This window comes from Pogoniulus pusillus, chromosome 30 (genome assembly GCF_015220805.1).
Source record: "Pogoniulus pusillus isolate bPogPus1 chromosome 30, bPogPus1.pri, whole genome shotgun sequence".
Lineage (NCBI taxonomy): Eukaryota > Metazoa > Chordata > Aves > Piciformes > Lybiidae > Pogoniulus > Pogoniulus pusillus.
In genome coordinates, this window is record NC_087293.1 from 4,501,971 (window position 1) to 4,516,468 (window position 14,498).

The following is a 14,498-nucleotide window of genomic DNA, read 5'->3' on the forward strand; positions in this document are numbered from 1 at the left end:
TGTCAGCGCTGAGGCTGCTGCTGTCACTTACCCCCTCCCTCACTCTCTGCCATCAGCCCCTGATAGCAGGCCTGTCAGAGGCATGGCGAGGCGGGAGTCAGAGATGACAAATCGCAGGGAATACGTGTCAACACAATCAACTGGCCTGAAGACAGACAGCTGGTGTGCAAATTCCACCACAGACACTATCGCTGCTGAAATCAGTCCAAGGCATTTTTAGCAATCGTGAGCTCTCAACAACAGCCCTGATGGCTAAAAATAGCCTGCTGAAGACTTGCTCCAGCATTAATAACAGTGTTGGCTACATTTGAGTCATGACCCACTTGGTGACATATAAGCAAAACAAGCACAAGCCTCATAAAGAAGTAAGAGATTAGAGTGCTTAGAGCCCTAGCAATTTTAATGTACCTTATATTGGAACGTTTTCTCAACAGCACTCATGTCAGCTGCTAATATATTCCCCTGAAATGCTGGGTAAGAAGGCAGGCAGGATCCTCTACAGCTAGGCAGAAAGTGAAGGCTCACATAATTGTTCAGCACAAACATACATCAGTGTAATTCAACACAAATTCTCCTCACTCCAAACAAAGAGCTCCACCACATCAGAGGTGTTGAGTCCCCACCTCTCCCATTCCAAAAGCTCCTACTGAGCATCCATCAGCTTACAAGATATGACTGCAATATTGTGCAAAAAATGGCAAAGCTGCTTTCTCAGTAGTTTAGAACCTCGAGAAGTAGCAGTGTGCCAAGGAAGAAGAGATCCCTTTCCTTTTGGTGTGCAGCTAACCACAAAACCACACTGTTCCCAGGGAGAGCTGTAGCAGCACCTGCAAGCTGTAACTGTCCAAAACTTCTGAGAACAGCACTGAAAAATGTCAAGTCTTAAAATTCACACATCCTGGCAGCAGCATTGACTCTTCAAACGTAACTAAGGGTAGAATTCATCCCCAGGCTGTTTGAACAAAAAAGGTTAGTGCCTCAGAACTCCCCATTGCAGGTATAAGACCACAACACAGGCCACCAGACTTGTCTGAATTAATCTCAGACTGAAACAGAGTCTCTCTTAAAAAGGTTCTGTTCAGAGTTACCCAGAAGTAAAGGAGTCATCACAGTCCATGATAAACTGCCACAGTCGTCAATTATTCATCCTGGTAAAATTTTGTAGCTTATCTCTAGTCTAAATGTATCAATGTTAGAGCCTTCCAGCCACTGGATCTCATTACGGTTTTGACTGCCAGACGGAAGAGCTCTCCATTATCACATTTCTCTTCCCTGCACAGGCTGTTATAAGTTGTAATCATGTCACCCCTTACCCTCCCACCATCCACCAGACAAAGTTCCTGGAGCTCTTCCCTGCCAGACAGATTTTCTGATTCTTTAACAGTTCTCACAACAATTTCCTGAAGTCTCTAATTTTTACACATCCTTCTTGAACTGCAAGTGCCAGAATGGGACACAGTATTTAGGTTACTTGCACCAGTGCCAAGTACTGGCTAGAGAACCACCTTAGATCGACACAGCTCAGTAATTCCCTGCCTATACAATCTTGGGCACAGCCAGGCTGTGAAAACTGACGTTCAGATGGTTCTCTCTCAACACCCTAGCCTGTTTCAGGACAGCCCTTTCTCAGGAGAGAGCTATTCCCTCCTCCATCTCCTCATTTTGCCTCTACAGTACAGCATTTTATTGCATCAGAACATACTGTTCACAAAGCAATCCCAGTTACTCAGGTCCTGTTCCTTATCTTGCACTCCACCTAATCTGCATGTTATCTGAAGACTTTATGAGTAATGGTTTTATTTTTTTCCCCTAGGTCACTGATTAGAAGAAGTTAAATAGTGCTATCCTAAGGACCCACTACAAATATACCTTTTCCAAGCTGGTGTTTTTTTTTCATCTGCCCTGTTTTGAAACCTCCCAGTTAGACAGTTTTGAATCCAGTTCTTAGTTCTTGTGCTGCTTCTATTAACTATCAGCATAAAAAAAAAATAGAGCTGGGTAAAAACCACTCAACAACAAAATACAGTGAATCAAGAATCTGTGGCTTTCCACAATCTCAGAAAAACACACTCACCAACTAGCATGCAGAGTGCTTAAAAATTATTTCAAGTGTCCAAGAGCCACATCTTGCTACCTGCTTCACCATCGTCCCACTAGGGAGCAAAGCTGCAGATCTGGTGGGTGCAGCTGGAGCTGGTGGTAGATCTGCCACAGTAGCATGCCTAGGGGAGCATCAGCAGCACATCCAGCAGAGGAAGGGAAATCTACTCCCAGAAGGAACTCCTCAGGGTTATTCAGGGTGGCTTTCTCCAGGTTAGGCAAACCCAGGCTGTGCCCTCAAAGCACAGAGCAGCTGGTTCACTTAACTCTTCTCAGTGGGGTCCCCTAATCCTAGTGTGATAGAATTAGCTTATCTGCAAGGCAGGGAGATTTCAGTGTGAGGAGAACAACGCTCTCCAAATGGGTAAGACAGCAATGTTCCAAGACCGTGCAAGACATGTCCCACTGCTTAAACAGCGAGCAGCCCCAGCGTGAGCTCAGCCAGCTCCACCATGTAGCTACAAGCCTCACCCCACCCACAGCATGCAGCTGCACAGGATAACTGCTTTGCAGCTCTACTTGCAGGAAATAAGGTGTTTGAATGGAATGTTTGTTGATCTGTAATATTACAAGATATTTCTGGGGTTATTCCATCATTTCCTCTATATTCTAGAAACCCACACACTGTAACTGAAGACTTGCTGCTGTGGCAGAGAAGGGGCAGGAGGTCATCCAGACAAGGTGGTGAGGCGCAGTGATAAAATGCATCCTTCTTCCTACATCTCCACAAAACAATGGATCAGGAAACCAGCCATCTCCCATCAACTAGACCTCACTCTCCTCATTTCATGCTTAAATTACATATTTTTATATCAAAATATCATAATTCTCAATGGTCTCTGCTGATCCATTGCCTCTTAGAAAAGCTATGACCACCACCAACATCATGTTTCCACAAGCCTTGCTAGAGAGAAGTCCCTGATGAACTGACATGAGAACAGGGATGGCAAGGAAAGCTCTGAAGAAACAGCACAATATCTAAACATGCATAGTTGAATCCTCTGTGTCTATAACTCAGACTTCATACTGGTAGCAACAGTGCCTGCCACCACATTGCTCTTCCTCTCAGCATCGCTGTCACACCTCCAGAATGAAAGCTTCTACCATTTGTCTCTTGGATTGCTGCTAGTTCTCAATCAAAGCAAATCTTATTCTTTAAGAAGTGCTCCTGACTGCATAAAATTACATCCAGCTTAACCATAAAAATCACTTAAATCGTAAGCCTCTCCAAACCTAGGATTTGGAAACCATGGCCTTTAAATGAGAACTGTCTGAACAGCCAGTGCAAGGAAAGAAGTCAAGTGTATTTCTGCTGCCTCTGTGCACTATAAAGAAGGATGCCTCTTTTCCACACTAGTGAGGTGTTTTTAAAAGGATTTCTGGTCTGCTATGAAGTCTCTCTTGTACACAAAGACACCCTTCAAATGACTGAGGGGTGAGGCACATCCTTCTTTGTCTCAGTGGGGTTTGCCTGTCCTTATAATAAATGAGGACCCAAACTGGATGTTTATAGTTAACAACCCAATTCTTCAACAAGTTTATACCACAACACAAAACTCCACCTTATAGAGAATCCAGATGGAAAAATGTGCCTTTGAAATATTATAGCACCCAGGTAACATAAATGCATCAGTGAGACCAAAGAAAACAAAAGCAACTACACCTACAGTGAGGTTGTGCCAAATTTGTCTGCGTCAGTGCTGAGATTCTGTACTACGGCTGGAGATAAAAGGCATACAATTAAACCTAAGCAGAAAGAAGACCTAAGATTAGCTGCAGGTGTCTCTAATTCCCCCACAGAAATCAAATCCCTACTTAGATTCCCCTTCCCAAAGCTTTACAAAGATAGCCCTGGATAAACTTCGCAGGGGCAACACTCTGGAATGTCTCACGAGAACAGCAGGATAAAGCTATAATGACAAATTCATGCAGGGGTGCAGGAAATCAATACAAAACGGAGTTTCATGGGCAACACAGCATATTACACAGTAGCAAAAGCCTCAACAGCTCCTTATCTCCAACACGGAGCACATCCTGAGGGGGAAGGAGGGTGTTCCTTTGCTTTGTACTTGGCAGGAATAGTCTGGAATAAGCCAGTGCAGAGAGTGGGGAGCTTTACTGCAACATCCATCCAGGAGAAGCTGACAGCTCTCTCATGTCAGTCCCACACAACTCTGCAAGGAGTTCGTCTGCTCACTGGAGAGTTTTCTCCAGCACTTCTGTCGGAATACCAAGAAAAGTACTTGGCAAATTTGGCTGTGTCATTTTTCAGTGGCTTTTGTGTCACTGGAACTGACAAGCCTCTTATCCTAAAGGGGAACAGCCAGGAGGACTTCTCGAAGCAAGTCTGTGAAACAGCCCAGGCAAAGCTCTTAATTTTCCTTTTGGCTCCAGTAACAGCTCTGAAAATGCTACAACTGCACATCTGCCCCATGCAACGCTTTTGTTTAAACACTCCTGCAATGATGATTTGACTCATCGCTGCAAAATGAGGGTTTTAATATATTCATAAGAACATTTATTACAAAATTATATAAATTAGCTTTCTTGATGCTTGCCAACATTTTTAGCCACGTCAATGGAAAGCCTTTAACTTGACTAACAAATGTTGGCAGGTTAAATCCAAGCTAGACACTCGAGACTGAGCAAATGACTGCTGCCAGTCAAGAAGCCTAAGCATTGAATCACTGGAAGTAGTCAAACTCTCATAGTCACTGAATACTTCAAGGAAAACAATAAATGCATCTCACTTCCCTGCAGCCCTTACTCAAGTATCTCCCTGAAACTTTGCTGAAATTTGGACTGGTCTCTGCACCTCATTCCCAAAGAATTTTCCTTTCACCTCCACCACCAAGAGATCTCCTGCTCCCCACAATGCCTTTTCTCACCAAGAGATTTCCTTCTCCCCACAATGCCTTTTTTTCTTGGTTTGCTTGAAATAAATAATAAAAAAACCAAGGAAATAAAAATCATTTGCAGGTCAAGAAGCCCTCTCACAGAATCACAGAATTTCTTAGATTGGAAAAGACCTTAGACCTTTAAGCTCATTGAGTCCATTTGTTACTTTCACACTGACAAGTCCTTGACCAAACCAAATCCCTCAGCACAACATCTAATTACTACAAGTCGCTATGGTTGGAAAGGACCACCAGGATCATCCAGTCCAACCTCCATCCCAGCATCCTTAATCACCAGACCACAGCCTCAGGCACGACATCCATTCTCCTTTTAAACACCTGCAGGGATGGTGACTCCACTACCTCCCTGGGCAGCCTGTTCCAGTGCCTGACCACCTGCTCAGTAAAGAGCTTCCTCCCAACATCCAACCTAACCCTCCCCTGACACAACTTGAGGCCATTTCCTCTTGTCCTATCATTAGTAATTCTGGAGAAGAGACCAGCTCCAGCCTCACTACAACCTCCTTTTAGGCAGTTGCAGAATAAATTATGCAATCTACACAATAAACTGGAAAAGCACTGTGCAGGGAGGATGACATCTTATATACAAACCATAGGGGAAAACCACCTGAACACTTAACTCTGAAAAGAAGCAAGTGAAGATCAAAAGCTGATCAATCAAGAAACACAAGCTTTTCAAACTGCAGAATTGAAATGGTCATAACTATCTGGCTAATGAGGGCTTTAATGGAATCTGTGCCTGTAATTCCTTCAAACTGCTCGGAAAAATACCCAACTCTCTGAATGCCAATAGTGCCCAAACCTTCCAGAATTTTCTATTTGCTCTGCTTATCCAAACCCCGGGCATTCTTACAACCATCCATTCCCTCTGCTCATAAATATTTATCTAGTTGGAGCCAAGTGCTTAAATGAACCTTCCATCCTGCTTATGGCTGTTCTCTCTTTAATCCTTAATCCCTTTGCACTATCTTTCCCGTTTCTAACCTGCAGAGGACTGGGACTGTTTACATTTAATTCTCTTATGCATGCCCTGGAGCACAAATGGCTTGTCAGGTTACAGATAAAGCAAACATATACTGCCACCAGTAGAGTAACCAGCCCTCTGGATAGCAGAACACCTGCAGTCAAGACACGCTGGCTGATGGAAGAAGGAACCAGCACCTTCCTGCTCAGCAAACACAGAGACTTTTTTAGGACAAACAGGACCCTCACAGGCTGGACGGGTGGGCAGAGGCCAATGGGATGAGATTGTACAAGGCCAAGTGCAGAGTTCTACACTTTGACCACAACAACTCCATGCAGGCTGGGGACAGAGTGGCTGGAGAGGAATCAGGCAGAAAGGGACCCGGGGATGCTGGCAAGTAGTAGCTGAACATGAGCCAGCAATGTGCCCAGGTGGTCAGGAAAGCCAATGGCATCCTGGGCTCCTGAATTCAGGAGAGGTGTTGAGATACTGGGAATGTGTCCAGAGAAGGAAGACAAAGCTGGTGAGAGGTCTGGAGCACAGCCCTTTGAGAAGAGGCTGAGGGAGCTGGGGGTGTGCAGCCTGCAGAAGAGGAGACTCAGGGTAGACCTCATTGCTGTCTACAACTACCTGAAGGGAGGCTGTAGCCAGGTGGGGTTGGTCTCTTCTCCCAGGCAACCAGCAACAGAACAAGGGGGCACAGTCTCAAGTTGCGCAGGGAGAGGTCTAGGCTGGATGTTAGGAGGAAGTTCTTCACAGAGAGAGTGATTGGCATTGGAATGGGCTGCCCAGGGAGGTGGTGGAGTTGCCATCCCTGAAGGTGTTCAAGAAAAGACTGGATGGGGCATTTAGGGCCATGGTCTAGTTGACTGGCTAGGGCTGAGTGCTAGGTTGGACTGGATGATCTTCAGGGTCTCTTCCAACCTGGTTAATTCTATGAGTCTATGAAACCTCTTGCCTGCCCCTCACATTTACTAATTCTGAAGGTGGTTCCCTTTCTCTTTTTCATCAAATGCTCCAGGGATAGCACAACCAGAGATGAAGCAGACAGATTAAATCTAAATTGCACTTGAAGACACATGAAACGAAAGCTATCAGGTCTATGCCAAGGAGGTCAGCAATGAGACTTGAAGGCGCCAAGAGATGGTAAGGACATGGGTAGTATTTTATCAGTACAGGCAGAAAGGTCAAGGCATGAGGAGCACTTGGAAAACAGAGACATTAGTATTTCAGCTTGGAGAGGGTCAGTGGAACAAAAAGACAAGGGTTTGTCAGAGTCAGGAGCTTTGATTCCTGAACAAGTCCTTTCCATTTTCCTCCATTTCCAACCACAAAGCTTTCCACTTTTTTGGAGCTACACTTCAATTACTCCTCAACTTTAGACCAAAAGCATAAATGAAATCCCAGCACAGTTTCCTTCAGTAATAAACAGCCCTCATTACTGCTGAGGACTTTGTGACTGTCCATCTTCTTCGCTCCCTGCAAAGCTGTCCCTTCACTTCAGGCAATGTACTAGCTGTGCAGCCTGCCAGCTAGAGCTGCTGTTGCTGTCTGGAAATCTGATAGACCACTGCCCAAGGCAACTGGGGGGAATGACACTGCCAAAACAAAGGGAAAAAAAAGCAGCTGCCAAGGCCCTGCCCACACTCACTCCTGAGGCTTGGAGAGCATGGAAATTTTTTATGAATATTTCTTTCTGTTGTTCTTTCCAATCACCTTGTTACTACTCTTCCTTCAGAACAGAAGATTTTAAGGTTTTGGAAAACGTATCTAAGCATGCAAGTGCATCATCTGGCAGATTAGGCATTTAACTGCAAGGAGAACATTACATAAATCACTGTGATGAGCCTGTTGAAGCACAATGTTTCCACTCTGCTTCTATCCTGAAATGTCAAATTGCTGAAAAAGTTTATCCAATTTTGACATAATTCGGACAACATTTATCCTTATTTCTTTCCAAAATCCTCCCTTAAATCACACACCATCCCCCTGTCTTTGGCCACAGAGAACATCAACAAGAACAACAGCAACAACAAAAAAAAACAAAGCAGGGGGGAAGTGGTGATCAAAAGAAGTGAAACTTGTTGAACTGCAGCAGCTCCTGGACAACAGTGCCGTATTTGCACACAACGTCCCCCCTCAGTCATGCTGAGAACTCTCAGACACAGATTTGTAGCAAATGTACACTCTTGATTCTTTCATACCATTAATAGTGTTTGTCTCAGCATCACTAAAAACAGGCTTTTGCCTGCTAGCAACATTTTCGGCTGTGCACACTACTGTTTACTCAAATGAAAGGCTAAAGAGCTAACTGAAGACTTTTTTTCCCCTTCCTGTTGCAAACATTTCAAATACTGTGGAAGTGCCTCACTTCATGAGCGACCTTTGCTGACACAAAGCATACCCCTAAACAAATAAACGCAGGCACAAAACCCCAGAACACAAACCTGATGCAAATCAGGTTCCAACATCTCTCAGATACTTCCAACAAAGCACACAACTGCCACTGAACACCTACCCAGAAGAGTCTTTTCAAAGCCTTATGAAAATGCATCAATGTGCATGCAGCCACTATTGTATATTTACAGGGCTTCTTGGAAACCTTAGCTCTGAATAACGAAATACTTGAAAATGCCTCGTTTGGGCACAAATGCTTCCTGCTGTTTCAGCCATTACAGGAAGATTAAGCTGTGATCCACCTGCTAGCAGCTAGGAGCAGAGAGGCGATGCCCAGAACCGGTAAGGCAAAGGCTCCAGGGAACTTTGCAGTCTAGCAAATGTGTGCTACAGCAGAAGGGAGTCTGTTCTTCTGATTGCTGGAACAAATCCCCTACAAACTGCTAGAGGAATCACAGAATCAACCAGGTTGGAAGAGACCCTGAAGATCACCCAGTTCAACCTATCCCCCAGCCCTAGCCAGTCAACTAGACCATGGTACTGAGTGCCTCATCCAGTCTTTTCTTGAACACCTCCAGGGATGGTGACTCCACCACCTCCCTGGGCAGCCCATTCCAATGCCAATCACTCTCTCTGCCAACAACTTCCTTCTAACATCCAGCCTATACTTTCCCCGGCACAGTTTGAGACTGTGTCCCCTTGTTCTATTGCTGGTTGCCTGGGAGAAAAGGCCACCCCCACCTGGCTACAATGTCCCTTCAGGGACAGCAATGAGGTCACCCCTGAGCCTCCTCTTCTCCAAGCTAAACAACCCCAGCTCTCTCAGCCTCTCCTCACAGGATTTGTGTTCGAGACCCAAGTAACTCTGTGCTCCCCAAATTCGAGAAAGACCTACATTTAATACTGCTGTTTTAACTTGCTCTTGAATTTGTATTTTTGTTCACTTGATAGCTTCTTCCTAAAGCTGCAGATTCAGGACTAGAGAAATTAGAGTGAGAAATGACCATGCAAAGTCACTATAAGCTTCATCACTGGAGCCAGCTCTCTGCAATTACTGTATCACAGCATCTGTAGCGGAGTAGTTTATCCCCACTATGGGAAAAGAGCAACCAAGCCTTCCTGCAGCAGCCCCGAAGGGCTGCACCTGCAGGGCTGGCAGGTCTGTGACTTCCGGGCATCAGCAGAACTCCAGCAGCACCCAGTGCAGGTTGCAACAATCCATCGGCAGGCAGAAGCAGTAGGTTTATTTACAAAGGCAGCACCTGAACAGAATGAGATCTTGAAAGCTGATAATCTGGGCAAGAAAAATGTCCCAGTGCTCCGTGGATAACTGAAATGGCCTTTTTTCTACTTTAATGGCAGATTTGAAATTAACTATAACAAAGCCTAAAAAACCCCACACTACCCAAGCCTTATATTAAACCTTGACTTCACAGAGCTAAGCAGCTAAATCCTCTAATATTTCTTAACAGGGTAAATATGAAGCACTAACTACTCTGCCCCTCATGCCTCAGAGCTCACTGACTCAGGAGTTGGCCAGGTGCAAGCCTCCTCTCACACAGCCATGGTAGAGGTTTGGGGGGCTTCTACCTATTTGGTTTTTTCACAGGGAGACAGAGGTAGCTTTTAAAACACATCTCCATTAACCCCAACGAGCATCCTCTCATCAATCCTCCATTAGGATGAAACAATCTAGAAACTACACGTTAGGAAAGGGTTCTTTACAGTGAGGGTGGTGAAACACTGGCACAGGTTGCCCAGGGAGGCTGTGGCTGCTCCCTCCCTGGAGGTGTTCAAGGCCAGATTGGATGAGGCCTTGAGCAACCTGTTCTAGTGGGAGGTGTCCCTGCCTATAATAGGAGGTTGGAACTGGATGATCCTTGAAGTCCCTTCCAACCTAAACCATTCTATGATCCAAGCACCTCATGTACAAATTCCCAGGACAAGGCATCTGCTGCTTTAACTACTCCCCCAAACTGGTTATTACAGTTTCCAAAAGCTTGGAACACAAAGGTCCCAGGACACTGTCTGCCCACAGGATCAGACAGTCTTTATGGATCTAAACACCCTGCTTTCCACTTCTGCCTCCACCAGCTGCTCTCATTTAGATGCAGGTCACATTCACGCAGGCTAGAAAGCACCACAATCAAGTACAAGTTGCTAACATGGGAATTCAGGTCCTTGAAGCTCATGCACTGCAGCCAATGGACAGTCTAGCATTTCTCCACTGCATTTTTAAATGATGATTAAGAATAAGAATATATGTTTCTTGTTTAGCACAGGTTCCTAATGTCTAGGCCAACTTTACCATTGACTTCTCTTGGTTTTAAACTATTTTTCTACCAGACTGACAAATCTATTAAGTGGCCATAGAAAAGTTCAGTGGACTGAGGACACAGGATTTTTTTTGCCAATCCACCAGCCATACTTCATACATACTTGCAACACTCAGGAGTTGGGAAAGAAAATTAAGGGAAGTGCATCGGTTGAAACCGGTTTCCAACAGCAGATCAGAGAGCACACAGGCAGCAGCAGAGAAACATATGTTTGAACCTAAGCCAAAAATCTGGCTTCCTTAAGAAGTGTAGGATGACAAGCCTCTTGTAGTGGTAATAGTAGGTTGAAAAGTGGGGGTGGAAAAATTCCCTCTGCTCATGCAGAAGGCAAATTCTATAACATCTACCTAACAGTATTTAGCTCAGAACAGCTGGGGTTTGAAGAAAGCTGTCAAAATGACCCATTAGAGACAGTCAAAAGTTTGACACTTCATGCTTTCATGGAACTGTCTCTTCATGAGGTATTTGGGGAAGTTGTAAATAACACCTCAGTGTCAAAAACCTAAAGCATTTGGCAGTACACAGACCCATACACTACTCAGCTGAAAGTTGATCAAGGTCTATGCCTTTGCTATCTTACATTAGCATTTCAATGGAACTGAGCATATGAGAATTGATGGTGACCATAAGTTAATTACAGTGTTTATGTCAAAAATCAAAAGAGCAGAACAGTGACTTTTAGTCTGGATGTTCACTAAGCTCAGTTACTACCAACAGAAAAGACTCCAAGGGAACAGTATTGCTCTTATCAGCAGGGATTACGGTCTGGTCTGTTCACGGTTCAGAGTAGACTAATAGCACCAGTGCAGAGCTGAAAGATATTGCTATGATAACAGTCCTCCCATTGCCACCAGCAGAAGTTCTGGGTGCACCTGAGCACTAGAAAACTCCAGAGATGGAAAGGGAAAAAAAAAAAAATCCCCCCCAAAAATCCCACAAAAATGACCCACATGGAAGTTCCAGTGTTTGAGATGGCAGCAACTGCAATTCCCTGTCTATGGGCAGTCAACACAAACTTTGGCTGAGGCCATGTCCCAGGTTTATAGACTTAGTAAAAGCCACTGTTTTGCTTCATTTCTGCAGCATCTCCTCCTCCTCCTCTTCAAAGTAGACTGCTGATTTACAGTTTGATGCCATTCAATGAAAAGATACTCTAGAACATGGCTTGCATAGCTGCTTATACAGCAGTCAATACCATATTTGTGGAGTCCAAGTGTGCAGAAAGCCATCTGTCTGATTGACTCCAGGAGGTACAAGTGGCTCATTCTTCAAGACATGCTTGCTTTCTCTGCTTGAGCGTCCATGCTCTGAACTGCCCTGTCTCGGATGGTTGAACCCAATCCATTTCCTTTTTGCATATCAAAGAGTTGATTTTAGGAGGATTGCAGGGGATGTACAGAGGCTGCTGTCCAAGGCTCCTAAGATGTTCCTTTTGCACCTGCATGCAACTTGGAAACCTCAGCTCCACTAACACAAGCAAACAGAAATACTTTTTGTATTCCAATTCTATTAGCTGCTCACCAGCTTTGGTACTGTTCCTGCATCCACATAATACTTGAAGGGACTTCAGAGCGAGAATAGTTCCAGTTCTTGCAAGAAAAAATCAGTATATTACACCCACCACTCCAGTCCCACATTCAGCTGCAGCTGCCATGGATTAGCACTCTCAAAAAAACTCAGCACTGAAAGCCTAGAACAAGCAGCTACTCAGGTGGGAGGCAGCGTCCTGAGGAGAGCACACTGCTCTTCTGTGCAAAGGATGATTTAGCGAGGGAAAGAGCTGCCTTCCAAACTGCTGGGAGCCTGCTTCCCTGCCTGCGCGTTTCTGCCTCATAAGCTTGACCCGCCTCAAATAGGAAGATTGCTTTGTTACATAGGAAGAAGGCAGCACTGATCATTAGCTACATTTCAAGACTGCCCCAGAAGCAGACAAATTCTCCAGAGACTGTTTTCATGTTAGCACTCATGGAAGTAAACGAGCAAACAGAGGCAAACGCAGCATTTGTATTATTTCTAGACAGCAAAGCTTTCAGCAAAGTGTCAGCAGTGCTGCTGGCTGTTTGAAAAGAAGAAAAGCAAGCACACCTTAACATGTTCCTTGGTCTCAGGGAAAACATGCACATGCACAATCAGCTCAGAACTAAGCTGGGCATTGGTATTCCTCCATTGCAAAGGTGAAGAGAGTGATGCCAGAAAATTAAATCTGCATAGAGTAGCATTTTCCAAACCTGCCAATTTCCACTACTTGAAGTGACAGCAGCTTTGACAAAGAAAACACTCTTCTGCTCTCCTTGCAAGCAGAGCTATTGCCAAGCATTAAGAGAAAAGCCTTTTACATTTAAGTAAAAAGGTAAGTTCCTCACTGGAACCTTCATCTAGAACCTGAAGGAAATTGAATCAGAATGCTTCAGGTTGGAAGGCACCTCCAAAGTTCATCTAGTCCAACCCCCCTGCAGTCAGCAGAGGCATCCTCCACTATATCAGGTTGCTCAGAGCCTTGTTGAACCTCAGGTCCAGGGATGTGGCCTCAACTACCTCCCTGGGCAATCTGTGTCAGTGTTCCACCACCCTCATGGTAAAGAACTTGTTGCTAACATCCCATCTAAATCTGCCCTTCTCTCATTTTAAATCATTGTCCCTTGTCCTATCACCACAGGCCTTTGGCTACAGCCCCTCTCCAGCATTCTCAGAGCCTCTTTCAGGTGCTGGAAGGCTGCCATTAGGTCTCTCTGGAGCCTTCTCCAGGCTGAACAACCCCAGCTCTCTCAGCCTGTCCTCGGAGCAGAGGTGTTGCAGCCCCCTGATCATTTTTGTGGCCCTCCTCTGGACCCACTCCATCAGGTCCATGTCATTCCTGTGTTGTGGGTTCCAGAGCTGGATGCAGTACTCCAGGGGAGTAACACAGAGAACACAGGTGAGGAGCAAGAACCTCTTTTTACTGAAAGGGGGTTTTCTTAACTTTCCCCCCCCCTCATGTCAGGGAAACAGCTCTAGGTACAAAATATATATGGACTCATTCTCAGAACGTCCACCTGCCCATAACCAGTGCCAGGCAAGTGACTTCTCTTTTTTGGGGGCATGTTTTTCCTCTTCAAACACAGTAACTTTTCATCTGAATTTCAGCTTGCAAAGCTAATGTGCATGCTCAGCTGCTGAATAATCCATGGATTTAAGTGTCCCTAAATACACAGTGAAAAGATGGATTACCCATTAGGATAAAATAATATACACAAGCCCCTAAATACATATGTACACTGTAATACACATTTTAAATAGTCTCCGTGTGTGAATTTAAATGATAATATGCATGCTAAAAAGTTTCAAAAGACATCTTTACAAAGGAGCCATTACCACTGTGTAAATAATACATCAGTTAAAATAAATTCCCTCAACTCCCATGATAGGTTCTTTTTTTGGTCAACATGAAAAGAAAGGAACACATATACAAAATACAAATGCTATAGTGGGTTCAGATGAAATTCATAACAGAGTGCAGAAGTGAGGGGAGGGGATTAATTAGTTCCTAACACAGTCTAGTTGGCATTCCTTTATTTGCGGCCAGAAAGCTTGCAAAAGATGAAGGGCCCAATGGATTAAAGTAATGATTTCCAGTCTTTACAAACTGGGACCTCCTGCCAATTTTCCAGTGGACATCTTATGAATTTTCAGATAGGTCCACTGCTCTAAAGCACACACAGACTTGCTGTTCTTACTCAACTCTGAAGGACCTTTGATGATTATCCACAGACTCTAGACTCAAAAGGTTAAACCATTCCTTTCAGA

The 14,498-nt window shown here is 44.6% G+C and overlaps 1 protein-coding gene across 17 annotated transcripts in view; it reads right to left on the reverse strand.

Annotated features, from left to right (window-relative positions):
• The window catches only part of FBRSL1 (fibrosin like 1), a 585,865-nt gene that overhangs the window by 449,675 nt on the left and 121,692 nt on the right, over positions 1 to 14,498 (reverse strand). The gene's annotated exons all lie outside the window — the stretch shown is intronic.